Below are 19,251 nucleotides of genomic sequence, written 5' to 3'. Positions count from 1 at the left end.
ATCCTGTGATTCTGGGCAAACCAGTTAATTTCCAGTGCCCAACAAAAAAATGAATGTGTCTTTGTAATGTAACTGTGGCGCAAGTAAAGCATTCCAGTACCATCAGGTCGAGTCTGCACCATATAGAAAACGTTAAAGGAAAGCACACCCGGGAGAAAAGTCCCAGTGTGTTTGGAACACTGGCTGAATAGCGTCAATTAAAAACCTCCTTCGCTCTGGGGTGTCTTGAAAAAGCCAAGTATATCTCCACCGTGACCGTCCGACAGTAGTTCGTGGGGCACTGAGAAATTTCACGTGATAGCTGAAGTCTAAGTTGGGGGTGTGGCTGCAGGAGCAGCGGTGACAGGTCCTCCGACACCCCAGGAGGTTGCCAGCTGCAGCGGTCGGTGTGAGCTGCCTGCAGCTGCATTGCAAATGGTGCCATCATTCAGTGTGCGAGACCACCCGCCAGCCCAGAGACTCTCTTTCCTCAAAACTCCCCACCCCAGCAACAGAATGTGACATCCCCCATGGCGCGGGCATGCAGCAAATAACCTTTTATATCCACAAATACTGAGGCACACCAATAGGTAGTTCATGCAGTCTATAGTTATAGTAACCATGAAAGTAATCAAATTTTCTTTCTTTTCATGGTTCACATCTTGGGACTCGAGAAATTATCTGTACGCGGTCAGGAGAAGCTCATGCTTATCACGGCCACGTGCAGGGTGCGCCTAATTTTATTTGTTTGGGTCGACCCTTCATATTTCCCAGACACTTCACCGTATACTTACATGGTATGGATATTGGTATCTGAAGAAACGTAAAGATTTTCATGAGTATACAGGCCGCTAGTAGAGAAGATTGTACAGCAGATACATGACATTCTAGTTTAGAGGGTGCTAAGTACCGTGTTTGCATTCTTTCCGGGTTATTTTCATTTATCCATCTGGCAGGCCATGAAAAAGTCCATAGGACGAAACATGTGTCGGCTGCCAGTGTGTTTCACCGATTTTGTAAGAAAAAGACCAGTAAATAAAAGAAAGAAAATTTGAAATTGGACTATTTTTGATTACTTTCATGGTTACTAGACCTATATACAGCATGGACTACCTATTGTGTGCCTCGGAATTTGTGGATATAAACAGCTATCTCCCTAGAAAAATGTTCTCCAGAGTGTACAGACTCCTAGTGGCTGGAGGGATCATGCCTTGAGAGCACCACAATGTACTATTTTGTCGACCTTACCACTATCCGGAAAACAATTGTAATAGATGTGCATTCGTAAAGGACATTGCCACTTGTCGTTTGTTGCTGCCTGTCAAGAATTAATGTAGCAGATAACCTGACTGGACCCAGTAGTCTAGTCATTGGATCTTGATGTCAGGCTGCCAGCCGCGCCGCAGGGGGTTTGATCACAATAATGAATGTAGACGCATTTGTAGCACTAGTGCAGTTGAGTGAGTTGTGAGCCTGCCAGCACTGCTTTACCTCACAGCATGAGCCCCAAGACTGCGGGAGCACAGCGTGCTCAATGCACGACCCTGGTGGTGCGCTACCACACTTGACGCATAAAAGTGAGAGTTAAGACACAAGACTCAACAGATATTCCTGACAATGCATTTCAGTGCGGTAATGCGGATTACCACACTGAAATGCGTTAGTGTAACGCCTGATGTGTGGTGCTTGGCAGGACTGGTTGTGACCAGCTCTCAACTTTCCAGAACAGCCTGGATAAGAAGTTGTACTCCATCCTGATTGTAGGAGTATATAGGATGTTTAAGAACATTTTGCTGTGATTGGAGCTTGCTTCCTGCCAGTGCCCCAATCACATGATAAATACATCACAGTTCAATCAATACCTCTTGCTTTATTTTGACTATGAGAAGGCTATTTACATCTGTACTGAGAGACGGTCTCCAGGAAGAGGATTCTGCTTATGTTTTTCTCCTTTAAGGAATGGTATTGGACCCTTGATTTTCGAACTCACCTACCACTGTGACCAGGATAAAGGGGAACTGCACTCCCACCTGAGGGAGAGGAAGCGTCTTCAGGCCAACTGTCTAAAGCTTGCCTTTAGGATGCCTCAAGGAGCTAACTGCCCAGGAGCCTTGATGACCTTGCATCCCTTCATTTGAAGTTGACAAGGACAGCATCTTTATGCCCACAGTTTGAGGACATGCACAGACAGATTTAAGGACTGAGGGGCATATTTATCGGGATTTGGTACAGGGCAGCGCAGCAAGTAAACAAGGTGAAAGGGCAGGAACGCACCATATTTATGACATACAGCAGAGTCCAGACTTTTCCCTCTACGCTGGTGCCGTTTTGGCAGCCTAGTGCCAAAGCAGACAGGATTGTTTTTGTGCAGGAAGTTTTACCTTCCTGCACAAAAACAATCCTCTGAGTCTTTTTTCTCTGTCTATGGATGCTGCAGAATGCGGCACACATAGAAAGAGGAATTAAGGAGGAGAAGTAATGTTATTTCTCCTTGTTGCGCCTCCCCTGGGGAGACGTAAGATGTTGGCACATCCCCAGGTTTACATGGTCTTGTAAATCTAGGGATGCATCAAAATCCATGGGTGCTGCTTGGGAACACCCACTGCAATGCCCATGGAACACCTCCCTAGTGCAGAGTAAGTCAACAAAAAGGTTTGCGCTGCCTGGCCTTACTCCATATGTACCGGGTCATTCAAAGTGACGCATAGTGGGTTGGCAGAGCCTCATAAGCATGATTTGGTGGTTTGCGTCGCCATTGTGGCACAAAAAGTGGCACAATGGTGGCACAAAGGGGGCGTGAATATGCCCCTGAGTGTGCTGACCCTGCTTAATCTTACACCATAGAAGCCTTTTGTTGTATACTGTCTCTGACACGAGATGGCACGAGGTATGACTCGTGTTATCTCGTGTCAGTCGCTTTCTGTTCTGTGCACATGCCACTGCATCTTTTGAAGGTGTAAGTTACTTGTTGTTTGGAATGATGTATTGATTAACTGCCTTGACTGGACTTGCTCCAGACGTGCCTCATTAAACTCTTCCTTCAACGAGCTTCCTATGACCCTGTGTCTTCCCTACACTGGCGACGAGGGAAAAAGAACTTGATATCTTCTACTTTATCTGTTTAAAAGAAGATTTCATCAATATTAATTTTATCGGATTTTAAAAAAAAAGGGAAATCACGATTTCAAGCAATTTAAACCTGCGGAGCTTTTGGAAACCTGCGGAATCTTGCAGATTCGACTTTAGGGAAGACTCGCTTTCATCTTCTGAGGTATTTATATTACATTATCTCATTACCTCGAAGATTTCTGTAGCGCGAGTATCCTCAGCGCGAGTCTTCAGCAGCGCGAGTCCCTTTCAGTTCGAGCTCCTGCGTGAACGTCAATACAACGCGAGGTTTTCTCACAGCCTACGCCTGACGTCATACGCTTTCTAAACAAGGTCCACTGCCTTCAGAAAGAAAGCGATCTCCACGGCGGCCATCTTAAATTGGTGAATTTTATTTCTCATCGTTTCTTTTCATCGTTTTTTTTCATTCTTCCAAGTTCGTGTTTCTGGAATCAACACGATTTCTCAACTGAACCCTGCCTTAAGGTATTATTTTGGATCTTTTCCTTATTTTAGTTAAAGATGATAAATTCTCCATTTAAAAAAAAAATAGGAAAAAGGAAGAATTTATTTATTATTTTAAATAAGTCATCTCATTAACTTATCATATTTCAAAATGAGTGGAATTGTTCCTCCTCCTTCGTTCTTGGCAAATAAAGGTGATCCTCCCATGGACTGGGAAATATGTGAACCAGTTTTCTTAGCTTATGTTGAAGTCATGGAAGGTACAGAATGCGAACCTGAGAGGAAATTCTCACTTTTAAAACATTGTCTTGGGGGGATTGGATTAAAAGAATTCGTCACTCTTCCAGCCTTAACCAATCCTGGTGAGAAGGATGTTTATGAGTGTGCAGCGGAACAATTAAAAATAAGATTTGGAAAAAAAAAGAACACTGTTATGGAGAGATTTATTTTCTATTCCCGTAAACAATCTGCAGACGAACCAATTGATGATTTTGTATCTTCTCTCAGATCACTTGCTGTCACTTGTGATTTTGAACACATAACCTATGAACAAGTGTTAAGAGATCAAATACTGATGAGAACAAATAACAAAAAAGTCCAGGAAAGACTTTGGACAACCTCAGATATGTCCTTAAGTGCAGCTATTGATATCGCAAGGTCAATTGAACATTCTGAGAAGTTCGTGAAGGAAATAAGAGGAAGTGAAAAAGGAGACGTTTTTAGTGTTTCCAAAGAAGGAGAGAAATCTAAGAAACCTTTTATTTTTAAAAATGATTTTTCTAATAAGAATGATTCAAAACTTAAGTATACTAAAAGTGAAAAGAAGAACAACACTCAATGGATTTGCTTCAGATGTGGAAGTTCAAACCACTTAGCAAATTCTAAAACTTGTCCTGCCCTTGATAAAATATGTTTAAAATGCAATAAGAAAGGGCATTTAACTAAGTTTTGCAAATCCACTACCAGGAAAGTGAATATTGTTCAAGATGTTGATGACTATGATTCACTAAATGAAAATGATATCAATACTGTTATCAATATTTGTGGTAGTGAGGGTGTAAGTAAATTTCCATCTTGTGATGTAATTATAGATGGAAAGACGATAAATGTTTTTGTTGACACTTGTGCATGGTATACGTTACTGGGTTTAGATGTCGTAAAAAAGAATTGGCCAAACAAGATTTTACTTGAATCCGACATTTCTCCAGGGGGCTATACTGGACATAAAATTGAATTAGTAGGGTATTTTTGGGGGAAAATCACATTTGCTAGTGAATCTACATATGGTAAGATCTATGTTGCAAAGTCTGGGCAGCCATTGTTAGGATGGCCACACCAGGATCAATTGGGCATTAAGATAGATCCGAGAGCCAATCCTCCAGTCTACTCCATTGCAAATACCAATGATTCTGATCGAGATCTCATGCTTGATAAATTGAAATCTGAATTTTCAAATGTTTTCAGTGGGAAACTTGGTCAGTATCAAGGTTTTAAACATACTATTAAACTCAATGATGGTGTTGTTCCTGTTCGGCACAGAGTTAGGAACGTCCCTCTTACATATAGGGATAAACTTAAAGTTTTACTCAAGGATTTGTGTGACAAAGATATTATTGAGCCCATTGAGTCCTCGCCGTGGGTTTCCCCGATTGTGATTTCGGTTAAATCCAATGGCGAATTGAGGCTATGTGTAGATCTTCGCAGCTTAAATAATTCGATCTGGGTGGATGCTCATCCCTTGCCGAATCTTCATGAGATGGTCTCAACATTAGGAGGTGCGGAGATTTTCTCGTGCATTGATTTGGCAAGTGCTTATCATCAGGTTGTTCTGGATGATGAATCCAAAAAGTTGACAGCCTTTATTACGCCAGAAGATCTCTTCAGGTATAAACGTATGCCTTTTGGATTGGCTAGTACCGCTTCCGTTTTTCAAAGGCTAATGAAAGAGACACTTGAAGGGTTGACAGGGGCAATCGCTTTTCAAGATGATATTCTTGTATTTGGAAAAAATGTGGAGGAGCATGATGATAATTTAAGAAAAGTTATATCTGCATTATCTACTAAGGGTCTTACCCTTCGCCTTGATAAATGTAAGATTAGAGAAAAAGAAGTGGAATACCTGGGACACTCCATCATTGGTGCCGGGATTAGACCTAAGCAGAAACACATTGAAAGCATTATTAAGGCTCCTGTACCTGTTTCAAAAGAACAATTGGTAGCTTTTTTAGGACTAATAGAGTTTTATGCCAAATTTATTCCAAATTTTTCATCTAAAGTAGATTCTTTTAGACCACTTTTAAAGAAAAATGCAAGGTTCTTATCGTCTGATGTAATGACAGAAGCATTTCAAAATCTCAAAGCTTTCCTTGTGAATGCACCTTGTTTGAGACCTTTTGTTGTGGGAAAAAAGTGTACCATCATGGTTGACGCAAGTAGCACGGGGTTAGGTGCTGTTCTCATGCAAAATGACTGTGGAAAAGAATGGATAATTGCTTATGCTTCGAGGGCTTTGAGGGATGCTGAAAAACATTACTCAGTTATTGAAAGAGAGTTATTAGCTTCAGTTTGGGCAGCTGAACATTTTAAAACTTTTTTATGGGGAACAAAATTCACTATTAAAACTGACCATAAGCCTCTTATTTACATGATGGCACCGGGTGGAGGTCGAACCTTATCAGCTCGCCTTGCCAGATTAGCTTCTAGACTACAATCATTCCATTTTGAGATGGTTTATGTAAAAGGGAAAACTAACATTCATGCTGATTGCATGTCCAGATTGCACACTTCCTATGATGCTCCTTGTGATGATGATGAGTGTGAAGTAGCATTTACTTCCCAAGACGTTATGTTGGTGTATGGGGAGAAATTTGATTTGAGTAAGGAGTCCTGGGCGAGAGAAATGGAGAAGAGCATTGAATTGACTGAAGTTAAAAACTACATTTTACAAGGATGGCCAGAACAAAGGAAGTTTTCAGGCGAGATGATGAGTTATGCTAAAGTTCAGGATGAGTTAGCAATTGAAAATGGGGTTCTCATGAGAGGTGATAAATTTATTCCGCCTTTTTCCTTGAGGGACACTATCATTGGCATTGCTCATGAAGGACATTTAGGAATTTCGTTTACTAGGAGACGGATAAAAGATTTCTTTTGGTGGCCAGGAGTAGATGGTTGTGTGGAACACTACGTCCAAAAATGCTCAGAGTGTGCCAATAGTGACAAGTCTGCTGTTCCTTTGCGTTCTGAACCTTGTCCTGTGGAATATCCTTTTGGTCCTTGGCGGAAGTTAGGACTTGATTTTATTGGTCCATTTTCTGTCTTACCTGAACAAGGAAGATTTGGTATGGTTTTGATAGACTATTTCTCAAAATGGCCAGAGGTCAAAATGGTCAGAGAGATAACAACTAAAAATGTGATAGAGTTTTTAGATGAGACTTTTTGTAGGGAAGGAATCCCAGAAGAGTTAGTGACTGACAATGGGCCACAATTTATTAGCAAGGATTTTGAATGTTTTATCACTAAATGTGGGATCACACATAATAAAATCACTGTGTTCCATCCCGAGGCCAATGGCCAGGTTGAAAGATTCAACAGAGTTGTCAAGGAGGCTATCCAGCTTTCTGTTAAAGGTAACCTGAACTGGCGTAATGCTCTTCAGTCTATGTTATTGTCTTACAGAACATCTCCTAATTCTGTTACATTGGTCAGTCCATTTGAACTTTTAAGGGGTCGGAAACCCAGTACTCGGTTGACTCCGTGGTGGCTGAAAAGAAATCTGAGTGACCATTGTGGTTTTTCAAGGTTGATTATGATTTGGTTCGTAATAGAGTCTGTGCATATAAGGATGAGATGAAGAAAAGGATGGAGGTAAAACAAGGGTCAGTGAGTAAACATGTCATTTCGGTTGGTGATTTTGTTCGTATTAAGAGAAAGGAAGGTGTGTTGAAAGGAGGTCAGATCTGGTCACGTCCCAAAGAAGTCATTGAGGTTTTCAAGCATGCTGTTAGAATTGATGATGGGAGTGTTTGGAATCTGAACAGGGTTTCCCTATTTAAAGGCAAGGATGCTGTTATGTCAAATGATGACAGCAATGTTTTTTTTAATTTTGAATCTGGCAATAAGGGTTCTGGCAATGTAGGATCCTCTTCTGGGAATCCTCTGAGTGAGAATGTCACACTTAGGGATGTTGCGCCCATTCCTCTTATGGTATCTTCAAAAAATTGTTCTAGGACTCATCGCCTCCCTGAAAGGTACAAGGATTTTGTCATGAATTAATATTATTCGAATTTTACATGCTTTAGTGTTCAAGATTTTAACTCTCACATGTATTTTATTATCATATTATGTGTTTTCTCCATTTCATCACTTATTGGCTTTATTTATTTATTGTTTTTTTTATTCACAGGAAGGGAGGTGTGTTGTATACTGTCTCTGACACGAGATGGCACGAGGTATGACTCGTGTTATCTCGTGTCAGTCGCTTTCTGTTCTGTGCACATGCCACTGCATCTTTTGAAGGTGTAAGTTACTTGTTGTTTGGAATGATGTATTGATTAACTGCCTTGACTGGACTTGCTCCAGACATGCCTCATTAAACTCTTCCTTCAACGAGCTTCCTGTGACCCTGTGTCTTTCCTACACCTTTATCCAGCTACAGATGGACACTGTCAGAGGCAGCTTCTCTGCTATGGCGGAAAATTGGCGCCCCACTGCTTTAAGGCAGTGCAGAGAAAAAAGAACATTATAATAACGAAACGCAGGGAGGGGCGGGGCTGACCAGAGCAGGGGCCAGTGGAGGAGTGGTTTGCCCACTCAAAGTGTGCATGAATGTTTGACTGGCCGTCTTGGGCGGCCAAACATTCATGTCCACTTTGCATGGTCCGCACCAGGCTGCATTACACAGCCTGGTGGGGAACATGCACAGGTTCCCTGCCCCCATCTGAGCAACAAACCACGGCCCTCAGACCAATCACTATGCTGCAATGCAGTATTGGGATTGGCTTAGGAGAATTTAGGGGAACCAATCACAACGCTGCACTGCAGTGTTATAATTGGCTTAGGGACCATGGGAAGGAGGAGGAGGAGACTGGAGACGCTACAGAGAGACAGCTGCGCAAACAGCAGGTAAGTTTTGTTATTTTTGTAAATTGTTTTATTTTCTAATCTATCATTCTTTCACTGCACGGCGTGAAAGGGAAAAGACAGGAATGCACTGTATTTACCATTATACAGCACATTCCCGTCCTCTCCTAGCGCTGGCACACTTTGGGCTGCCTAGTGCCAATGCAGACACCCTTGTGTCATATTGCAAGTATGCCTGAGTTGCATGCAGGATTGTTTTTGTGCAGGAAGGGGTACCTTCCTGCACAAAACCAATCCTGAGAGGCATTTTCTTCTTTCTATGTGTGCTGCAGAATGCAGCACATGTAAAAAGAGGAAAAAAGAGGAGAAATAAAATTATTTCTCTTCGTTATGCCTCACCTCAGGAAGCGTAGCATTTTGATGCATTCCCAGGTCTACCATTAATGATACATTTTGGGAATGTGCCAAAGTCCATGGGTGTACGCTTGGGAACACCCATGTTCCACAACTGGAACACCTCACTGTTGCACAGTAATGCAAGGAATTGATTTGCACTGCCTTAAGTTACTCTAGATTTAGCAGGCCGTGCAGGGCCACGCAAGGTGGCCTTGCGTGACCTGCTAAATCTCATTTAGGTTTTGATTCGCACTTGCCCCCCCCTGCATGAGTCAAGGGAGACGCAAAACCGTGATAAATCTGGCTCTGAGAATTTATTGCAACAGCCTATGGCTAAAAAAATGGAGCTTAATTGAATTATGGATTCTTTTCTTTTGCTGGTAACTCAGGCTCAAATCCTCAAAAAACCTAGGCAAAAGGAAACCTTTAGCGAACCTGATACATTGTTGCATTCTATCCAGCATCTCTGCTCCATATTCTGACTCAGAAAATCATACTTCAAAGTAAAGCCTGAAAAGCCGCAGTGGACACCTGAACCCTTCACCACATGGGCCCATGTTATTTTAGAGTGCGGTCTAACAACACAAAATTGTAGAAATGTGATGGGGCCATGTCAGGACTGTAGAAGGTAGCGGCGCATTTTTTATGGGTGTATGTTTCTTTTATAACTGAACTAATGACCAAATACCAATTTGTTTTCTTTGTTTTAGTAACAAAGAAGTAAATAATAATAGACCCTACTGGACATTGCGTATATTGTGTTGTTTACTGGGCAAGGCTATATCAGTTTTTATTCCTCTACCACCTCCTAGAGTAAAACCTTGATTGTTCTACTTCATTAAACCTACAGTGTAATTTGTCCGAAACCAAAAAGAGTAAGTTGGTTATCCAAGAGAAATGCAATATTATGGGTGTCGCTGCGACACCAGTGATATAAGGCTATACCTGCACGGGATACTGCACAGCAAACACGGTTTGCTCCAGGAACTAGAGAAAATGCTTCATAGAGAATACTACAGATTTATCCGGCACACATTCTCTTGTTTCGGTTCTGTAACATCCTTTTTGTACTTGCTTAAAATACAGGCTTAAATGGAACATATATGCCCATCACTTCTTTGGATCTAGCTGGCTATCCCAAGTGTGTGCAAATGTGCAACTGTTCCATTGCCGGAAGGTGTCCAAGCCAAGGAAAAGAAGGCCTCTGTGGTAACGTTGTGAAGGTCTTACTTGGTGTAGCTTTGTTACGTGGTTATTAGGTGTCCATCACATAACTCCATTAGCTCTACACATTAAAGCTGGGAGACTTGTGTAGTGTGGCTCTAGAGTGCATTTTGCTACCACACTGTTTGATTGAATCTTGAAGAATTTCTGGAGTAAAGCATTATTTTTGAGTACTTCAATTACTTTCATTTGTCTGCAGGAACATGAACAAAGTAGTAATGTTTGGATTACAACAAAAAAAGTCATTACAATGAGTCTCAATCTTCCTTCTGACAATCAACATAAGCTTAACTGAGTGAAGTTAGTTGTCTTGAGGGTAAGTAATATGTATTAACGAAAACGATAAAAAAAACTTCTTAAAAAAAGAAAGGAAGAAGAGCAGATTATTTAGAGGTACAATTGTTGCTTGTCTCTCGATATGGGTACACTTGATGCTTAAATAACAGTGACGAGTAAGATCAACATACACACGCTCACACTCTTATGCACACACACAGTCTACACACACTCTCTCTCCCACACATGGACATCTTTTTTTGATCATTGAGGTCTCCCGCTCGAGTACATGTCCCCAGCTCCTAATCGAAGATCATAAAATCCGTTCTTGCAGAGCCGGCAATAGTCTATCCTCATGGTGAAGACATAAGTTAGAAGAAAAAGAAAACTAGGTCCCCTCTTTTTGTGGCCTCAAGAGTTCTGGGCAATCAACTCAGCGGTTAACTCCTTGTATGGCCATAGGACAGTGGTGTCTAACCCAACAACAGAGCATATATCTTGTTGGCTGAGTCGCTCCTCACTTGTAGGATGTTGCCCCACAGATATACCAAGATGGGATGCTCCAGCCAGTTCCTCAAGTTCTCAGCATTCTTATGTTGAAGAGCAAGACGTTCTGAAAGGAAGAAAAAAGAAAAATGCTACTACTCGATAAAAGACAAAAGTGTATAACACAGACCACTATTGCCTCCCACGCCAACAGCATAATAATGCACGGATGCAGACTGATTATAAGACAATAACACAAAAGTGTGCGATTCCACCTCCTTACCACAAAAATACTTTATTATGGTATGTCAAATTCACTGCAATAGCACATAAAAAGAAGGTACTGTGTGTACAATCCATAGTATTGTACTAAGAATACTGGAGTACAATAGACCAAAGAGTCCTACACGAATCACATCTTCTCAAACTCCAGTGTATCATCCAAGTCTTACATTTACTCTAATTTGGAGTTTTGAGGTATAGTCACTGTTTGAAAGGCTCCGCTTTCTTCATGTTCTCTGATGACCTGGAGCTGAAACAACTTTTGACCAGATTTTCAAAAGACTGCTACTGATAAGAGGTAGCTTGAAAGGGTTTACTTTTCTCAGTGTAAATTGCACTTTGTGCTGTTTTGCACCACTAGCTTGTTTTTTGGGCTGATCTGCGTATGCACCCGTAGTTTTTGATGCAAAGCCTGAGCTACACAAATAGTTCGACTGGGCTTTGTATTAAGAACTAATGCTTTCTTGAAGATGATGTCCCAAGGAGATTTTTTTAGTTTCTCCAAACATATCACACTTTGGTTTTGTGCACACTATGAGGAATGTTTCAAAATGTTTATAGGCATATAATTTTGTGCCAGGAGAGTCTTGTTAAGGAACAAATTCTATGCTAGGCAGCCAACACACACCTATGTATCATAGTGGAAATGCTCCGCATGGCATCAGGCAGCCTTTATAGTGCTGGACGGACACGGGACCAGTAGGTTGGTTGTGGCTCCCTACGCTTTAATGAATGGTGTGATTACAGGGCAAAGCCCCCTATCTTGACTCAGAAGCAAAAGAAATGTATAGTAAGGGTTACATAATACACCCCAAGAACATTTCAGAGAATGTCTCTCAATATTTGCATCTGTTAATGTATTGCACTGAATAAGTGGACATTAGGCAGACACCATCATCATAACAGTCCTGAAAAATGCCATTGCTTGGGCATATGAAATGGCTGAAACATGTATGCAAGACATAAGTGGATAGATGCCTCATTAGATCCCATCCAAGATCATCCGATTATCATTTCAAGAGTACATCGTTAATAAAGTGGAATTCCTACAGGAGTATACCGCAAGATATTTTTTATTGATCTGGTTCCCTGCAAATAGTGCTGGAATGCTGCAGGAATGAACAGGATTCTGGATCTGGCAGGTGTTATTGCGAGAGAACCATGTTCTTGGCAGGTGCCCGCATCTCCACCCACTGTCCTGATACAGAGACACAGGCTATCCTCAGCAAATGCAGCAGCCTGTCACAGGCAGTGAGTGGATCTTGCCGAACAGCTACTTGCAGGGTTTTGATGAGGACCTGTTTCCTCCTCTTCATGGCGGAGTGGTGCATTGTTAACTAAAGATGCTAATGCTGACAGATATTTACTTTCAAATCTGGTCTGGGCTCTCTACATTTGCATAGTTTGCAGGCAAGGAATTCCTTTATAATAGGTAGTCTCTGAGCTTGGTGCTGGTACGGCATTTCAGATCTCATCCCCAGTTGGAGCGGCGGATTGGAGGTACAATGAGGCAGTTTATCAGTTAATCTGCCGAGGGATAAATTTACATTTTAAGGTTGTGTTTTAAAAAAATGTTTATTTTACTTTTGGTTGTTTGCATCTGTATTCATGTTTATTTACGCTCGGTGTGAACATTAATGTTAAGCATAGTGATCTGGTTTATATCATTTGGTCTATATCAAACAAATACAATATGCTAGTTCAACTTTAACATTGCCTTTCCAATTGTCAGTGCCTTTTGGAGCGGAGTTTATAAAAATAATTCATATGTACTTGCAGACATTGAACGTTAAGTTGCCTACCACTGAATAAACACCTTCTGACTCTGCCTTGCCTGACACAGTGGAACAGCGTGGAGTGGAGTAGCGTAGTGTGGAATAGCGTACAGTAGAGTGGTGTAGAGTGGAGTGGCATAGAGTGGAGTGAAGTACAGTGTAGTGACGTAAAGTGACGTGGAATAGTATACAGTGGTGTGGTGTGGAGTGGCGTAGAGTGAGCTGTAGTGGAGTGGAGTGGCATAGAGTGGAAAAGCTTAGAGTGGAGTGGTGTACAGTGGAATAGCGTAGAGTGTACAGTGGAATAGTGTTGAGTGGAGTGGTGTAGACCGGAATATGATACAGTGGAGTAGCATAGGGTTAAGTGGCATAGAGTGGGATAGCATAGAGTGGAGTGCTGTAGAGTGGATTTGAGTACAGTGTAATAGTATAGAGTGGACTAGCATAGAGTGAAGCGGCGTACAGGAGAGTAGTGTACAGGGGAGTAGTGGAATAACACAGAGTGGGGAGGGGTAGAGTGGAGTGGCATAGAGTGGAATAGCTTACAGTGGAGTGGCGTAGAGTGGAGTGAGGTACAATGTAGTGGCGTACAGTGGAATAGCTTAGAGTGTACATTGGAATAGTGTAGAGTGGACTGAGGTAGACTTGAATAGCATACAGCGGAGTGGCATAGATTGAGGCATAGAGTGGGATAGCATAGAGTGGAGTGCTGTAAAGTGGGGTTACGTACAATGGAATAATGTAGAGTGGAGTAGCGTAGAGTGTAACGGCGTACAGGGGAATAGTGTACAGGTGAGTAGGGGAGTGGAATAACACAGAGTGGAGTGGGGTAGAGTGGAGTGGAGTGGTGTAGAGTGGAATAGCATACGGTGGATTGCCATAGAGTGGAGTGGCATAGAGTGAAGTATTGTAGAGTAGAGTGACGTACAGTGTAGTGGGGTAGAGTGGAGTGGCATAGAGTTGAGTGGGGTACAGTGTAGTGGCATACAGTAGAATAGCGTAGATTGGCATACACTGGGGTGGCGATGAGTAGAATAGCGTACAGTGGAGTGGCATAGAGTGGAATATTGTAGAGTTGAGTGTCATAGAAAGGCATTGCATGAAGTGTAATAGCGTAGAATATAGTGGCGTACAGGGGAGTGGTGTGGAGTGGAGTGGAGTGGCGTAGAGTGGAATAGCGCAGAGTGGAGTGGCGTAGGGTGGAGTTACCTACAAGGGAATAGCATAGAGTAGAGCGGCATAAAGTGGAAAGGCGTTGATTGGAGTGGAAAAGCATACGGTGGAGTGGTGTACAGTGGGATAGAGTACAGTGGAGTGGCATAGAGTAGAGTGTAATAGGGTCATGAAGAATGCGTACAGTGGAGTGGGGTACAGTAGAGTGAAATAAAATAGAATTGAGTAGAGAGGCGTAGAGTGTACTTGCGTACAGTGGAATAACATACAGTGCAGTGGCATAGACTGGAGTGGCGCAGAGTGGAATAGCGTACAGGAGAGTGGTGTGGAGTTGCACAGTGTGGGGTGAGGTGCAGTGCAGTGACGTATAGAGGAGTGGCTTAGACTGGAGTGGCATAAAGTGGAATAGCATACAGTGGAATAGGCTAGAGTGGAGTGGCGTAGAGTGGAGTTATGTATAGTGGAATAGAGAAGAGTGGCATTGATAGCAGTGGTGTAGAGTGGAAAAGTGTTCAGTGGAGTAGTGTAGAGAGGAGTGGCATGGAGTTGGTTAGAGTGGAGTGGCATACAGTGGGATAAAGTAAAGTGGCGTAAAGTGAAATAGTGGAATGCGTTTTCTTTGTTTGCAGAGTAATACCCAAGGACCCTGCAGAGTAGACTACATTGCCCATAGTATACAGGAGCAGTTGACTGGAGGAAGGAGCTGGCGCCGAGTGCTTTTGAAGTGTGCTGTTCTTCCCCCTGCGCAGGACTCCTGAAGATGCTCCAGAGTGGACTACATCACAAAAAGTGTACAGGAGGATGTGACTTGAGGTGGGAGCTGGTGCCTTGGGCTTCTTAAGCGCACTGTTATACCTGATGCACAGGAAGCGCAGGTGCCTGGCGGAGACCAGGCCAAGGGCGAGCCTGTCAGCCCTCCTGGCTCCTTCGCCTCTTGTTGACCCTGCAGTGAAATGCAAAAAAAGGGGCAGCGTGCCTCCGGCTTGCTCATAACTACAGTAAATTAATGTGTTGGAACAGACGAGGGTCACTCCTAGCCATTGCCCTTGGAATTTTCTCGGACCAGCATCTGGGGAAGCACAGCCTGGCCCTGGAAGTTTGGAAACGCTTGCTTGCTGCTTTTGTTGTTGGGGGCCAATATTGCAGGACCACGGCAAAAAGGATCTCTAGTAACAAAACCAGCCCACACCCTTTCAGCCTTCTGGAGGACCATTCCAGTCCTGCCCAGGGTCGAGCGTCCCGAAAAGAGCTTGTCTCAAAGTACAGTAGCTAAAAACGCTAGTGTAACAAATGCACCTTTTCAGTAATCTGGCTCCCTACATTTACCTCCCTTGGATTGGACATATGTCTTACTTTTAGAAGATATTCCTGTTCTGGGCAAGAATGTCACTGGGGATTTTGAACACCTAAGGATTAAGGTTTTACACTGATTAATGAACTACAAGGATTTGTGTAATTTTAATCAGATTATTTCGGTCTGAAGAGTCCCTTGATGCGTCTCCTAAAACCTTTGAAGGGGACTGCGTTGTGATTCATTTTAGGATCCCCATTCGTGTGAACAGTCTGTTGCTTAGCAAACTGTCTGTGAACACAAGGAGTCAATTTTTAGGTCTCGCCTGTCGATGCGCATGCGCATCGAGCAAGCGAGACTATGGGGGCTTATCCACTCTTTATCCAACTTGCAAGGAATCGTGGCGATTCCTTGCAGTGCCCGTGACTTTTAAGCTCAATGCGCATGCGCATTGAGCTTAAAAGCGCGTGCACATGCCCCCAGCCGCCTGCCTTGCCTACTCTCCCGCCCCCTCACTTCTTGATTGCACGGCCGCTAGGCCGTGCCTCCCCTACTCTCCTCCTCCTACTCTCCTCCCCTCGCCGTCTGTTCCCGCACTCCTCCCACACCCCCTCTCCACCCCCTCCCCTGCCTGCCATGTCGCGTCGCATTTCTCCTCCCCCCTCCCCACAGCTCCCCTACTCTCCTCCTCCTACTCTCCTCCCCTCGCCGTCTGTTCCCGCACTCCTCCCACACCCCCGCTCCGCCCCCTCCCCTGCCTGCCATGTCGCGTCGCATTTCTCCTCCCCCCTCCCCACAGCTCCCCTATTCTCCTCCTCCTACTCTCCTCCCCTCGTTCTGAGGTTCCCGATGACCAGGGTGAAAGTCGCCAGTTGAAATTGTGTCTGGGTGTGTTTCTTACTGGCTTCGGGGATGGAGAGCGTGGACATGGTTTGGGCTCAACATGTGAGAGGATCTCTGCTTTGTCTGCTTAGCAGTCCACGTATGTGCTCCCCAAGTTACCAAGCACCCATTCGTCACTGATTGTGGCGACGGCCGTGTCTGATGAAAGGAAACCCCACTAATAAGCGGTTTTGGGAGGCCACCGAGGGAATGACTGACCCACATGCTGCTGTTTCTGTAGCTTTCACCCTTTGCTTCCTCTTAGCGGGTGCCACGGATCCTGTATACCTGCTGAAGCGGTTCCATGCTCGGCCTTGAATTTGTAGGTGTAAACGTGTCCCAATGCCTAGGAGGAAAGAGCTATGCTCCGTTGTGACAGGTGTTATAGAGCCTCGCAGCTCTTGTGTACATGTCACAACGAAGGAGACTTACGTGGCCAAAAAGAATCTTGAATGCAGCTGAACCCTTTTTAACTTCAATAAACGGCAGAGTGACAAGTCCCATGTACTCCAGCCAATCACATGCGTTAGCTGGGCCGAGGGTCTCGCCTCTTTAGGGACCTCTGGCACGTGCCCCTCAAGAGGTTATAACCAGAGCACTGTGGACCCATTGCCAGTTCAGACCCTCCTCAGAGTCCACAATGTTCTTCAATCGGACACTTTTACAAGTTTATGCTTCGGCTTCCATCTTCTGTAGTAAGCCTATTTAAATCCACCACAGTTATATACCAATCAGTACGAGATATGAACACATTAGAAAAGGGGAGGTTCAAAACACTGATATACATCATTGTTTGCACACCTCAGGCGAAGACAATACGCGCTTACAAATAGCCTGTGTTCAGGAGGTCAGTCCCTGCCTTGACTTATTTATTTGATTTCAGAATCTCCCCAAAAAACGAGTTTCTTGGCCTTCAGAAAGGTGTCTTATCTGGGACTGTAAAAGCCCGGTCGCACCTGCTTAACAGGCTTGAGCACTCGCCACTTCCATAGAAACTGCTGATGCCGACATGCTTTTCCGCCAAGTGCACTCAGCGGTTTGCCCAGGGTCAGGAGAAGCAGCAGCTGTTGGGACCCTGCTGCTTTCACACCCTCTCCCCGCTCCGCCCCCTCCCCTGCCCGCCGTGTCGCATTTCTCCTCCCCCCTCCCCTTCTCTGCCTGTTTCAGCCTTCTTTCCTTTCCGTCCATTTCGCTTCCTCGCTCTTTATTTTCCCTCTGCTCTTTCCTTTATTCTGCATTTCTCCTCCCCCCTCCCCTTGTCTGCCTGTTTCAGCCTTCTTTCCTTTCCGTCCATTTCTCTTCCTCGCTCTTTATTTTCCCTCTGCTCTTTCCTTTATTCTTTTTCTCTTTCCATTCAGATTCCGTTTCTTTCCTTCCCCAGTTTGTTTCTTTTTTCCTGTTCCATTTTAAACCTATTTAACAATTCTTCCCTTACTCATCGTTTGTTCGATCCGTGTGACTTTGCCGACTTACACCTCCCCTCCCTACTTTCTGCCCTGGCCCCTCCCCCTCTCCTTGAGGTGAGCTCGGCATCACCCTCGCTCATAGCCTCGAATCCATCACCCTGCTTCCAGTATGCACACCCCGAGCACGTCCTCGAAACACATTTCCATTCTGTCCATTCCTATGCATCATTCATTTATCACGCAGACACCTCTCAGATCCGTTTCAAAGCCAAACTGCAACTTTCTTGCACTCTCACTCATCCTCACTCACCCTCAACCCCTCACCCTCACCCTCACTCACCCTCAACCCCTCACCCTAACTCACCCTCAACCCCTCACCCTAACTCACCCTCACCCTCACTCACCCTCAACCCCTCACTCACCCTCAACATCAACCCCTCACCCTCACTCACCCTCACCCTCACCCTCACTCACCCTCACCCTCACTCACCCTCACTCTCACTCACCCTCAACCCCTCACCCTCACTCACCCTCAACCCCTCACTCACCCTCACTCACCCTCACCCACCCTCACCCTCACTCAGCCTCAACCCCTCACCCTCACACAGTGCAATAGGTCTCGGAGCATTTGAGTTAGAGCTTTTAGAAATGTTTATGGCTTTTTTTTTGTAATTCTTTAGCATTGGCTACAGGAAACAAAAATGCTAAAGATTTACAAAAAAAACCCATAAACAATTCTAAAAGCACTAACTCTAATGCTGCGAGACCTATTGCATTTCCAATGCTTGTTTTCCTACCTCTTGGTTATTTTTACAATCTTCCACCTGGACTTTTCCATAGCTCTGTGCCTAATTGTAAATCTTAAATCCACCCTCCTCTTAGCACTGACATCACTCTTGCAAATACATACCAGGCCCTGCAAAATCTATCTGACATGGACTGACACGAGCTTGTGGATGTCCCAGCTTTACTGAGTGTCTCACAATCTGTCCACAGTTCCTTGGAACAACAACCAACAAAAATGCACCATAACAGCATCTGTTCTGGTGCGCTCACTACTAGTTAAATTAGTTAGGTGGAATGTAGCAATCATCCACTCAAAATTGATGCGCTCTGAGTGGGTTTGCCTAAATGAGAAACATGATGTGGCGTTCTTACATGAAACCAGGGGCATATTACCAACAACTAGCGATAATTATCGCTATGTTGGTTTAGCGGCGATATTTTTATCGCTGAGCTGCTGGGATTTTTATCGCTTAGGAACCTTGCTATTATCAAGGTTTATCTCCTAAGCGATAAAAATCGGCTGCAATGCATGAATATCCCTGAAAAGTCAGCGATATTCATGCATTACCGAGCTAATGCTCTTAGCCATGTTATTCACCTACCATTGGATAACATGGCTAAGAACTGCACAGGGGCAGGTGTT

The 19,251-nt window shown here is 43.9% G+C and overlaps 1 protein-coding gene across 1 annotated transcript in view; it reads right to left on the bottom strand.

Moving 5' to 3' along the window:
- Positions 1 to 9,329: 9,329 nt before the first annotated feature.
- The window catches only part of ADAM19 (ADAM metallopeptidase domain 19), a 451,105-nt gene continuing 441,183 nt past the window's right edge, over positions 9,330 to 19,251 (bottom strand). Inside the window, exon 23 of the mRNA XM_086931224.1 lies at positions 9,330 to 11,140. The gene's annotated coding sequence lies outside the window, so the exon portion shown is untranslated. The remainder of the gene's footprint in view (positions 11,141 to 19,251) is intronic.

This window comes from Lissotriton vulgaris, chromosome 7 (genome assembly GCF_964263255.1).
Source record: "Lissotriton vulgaris chromosome 7, aLisVul1.2, whole genome shotgun sequence".
Lineage (NCBI taxonomy): Eukaryota > Metazoa > Chordata > Amphibia > Caudata > Salamandridae > Lissotriton > Lissotriton vulgaris.
This window is presented reverse-complemented; position numbering and strand designations above follow the sequence as displayed.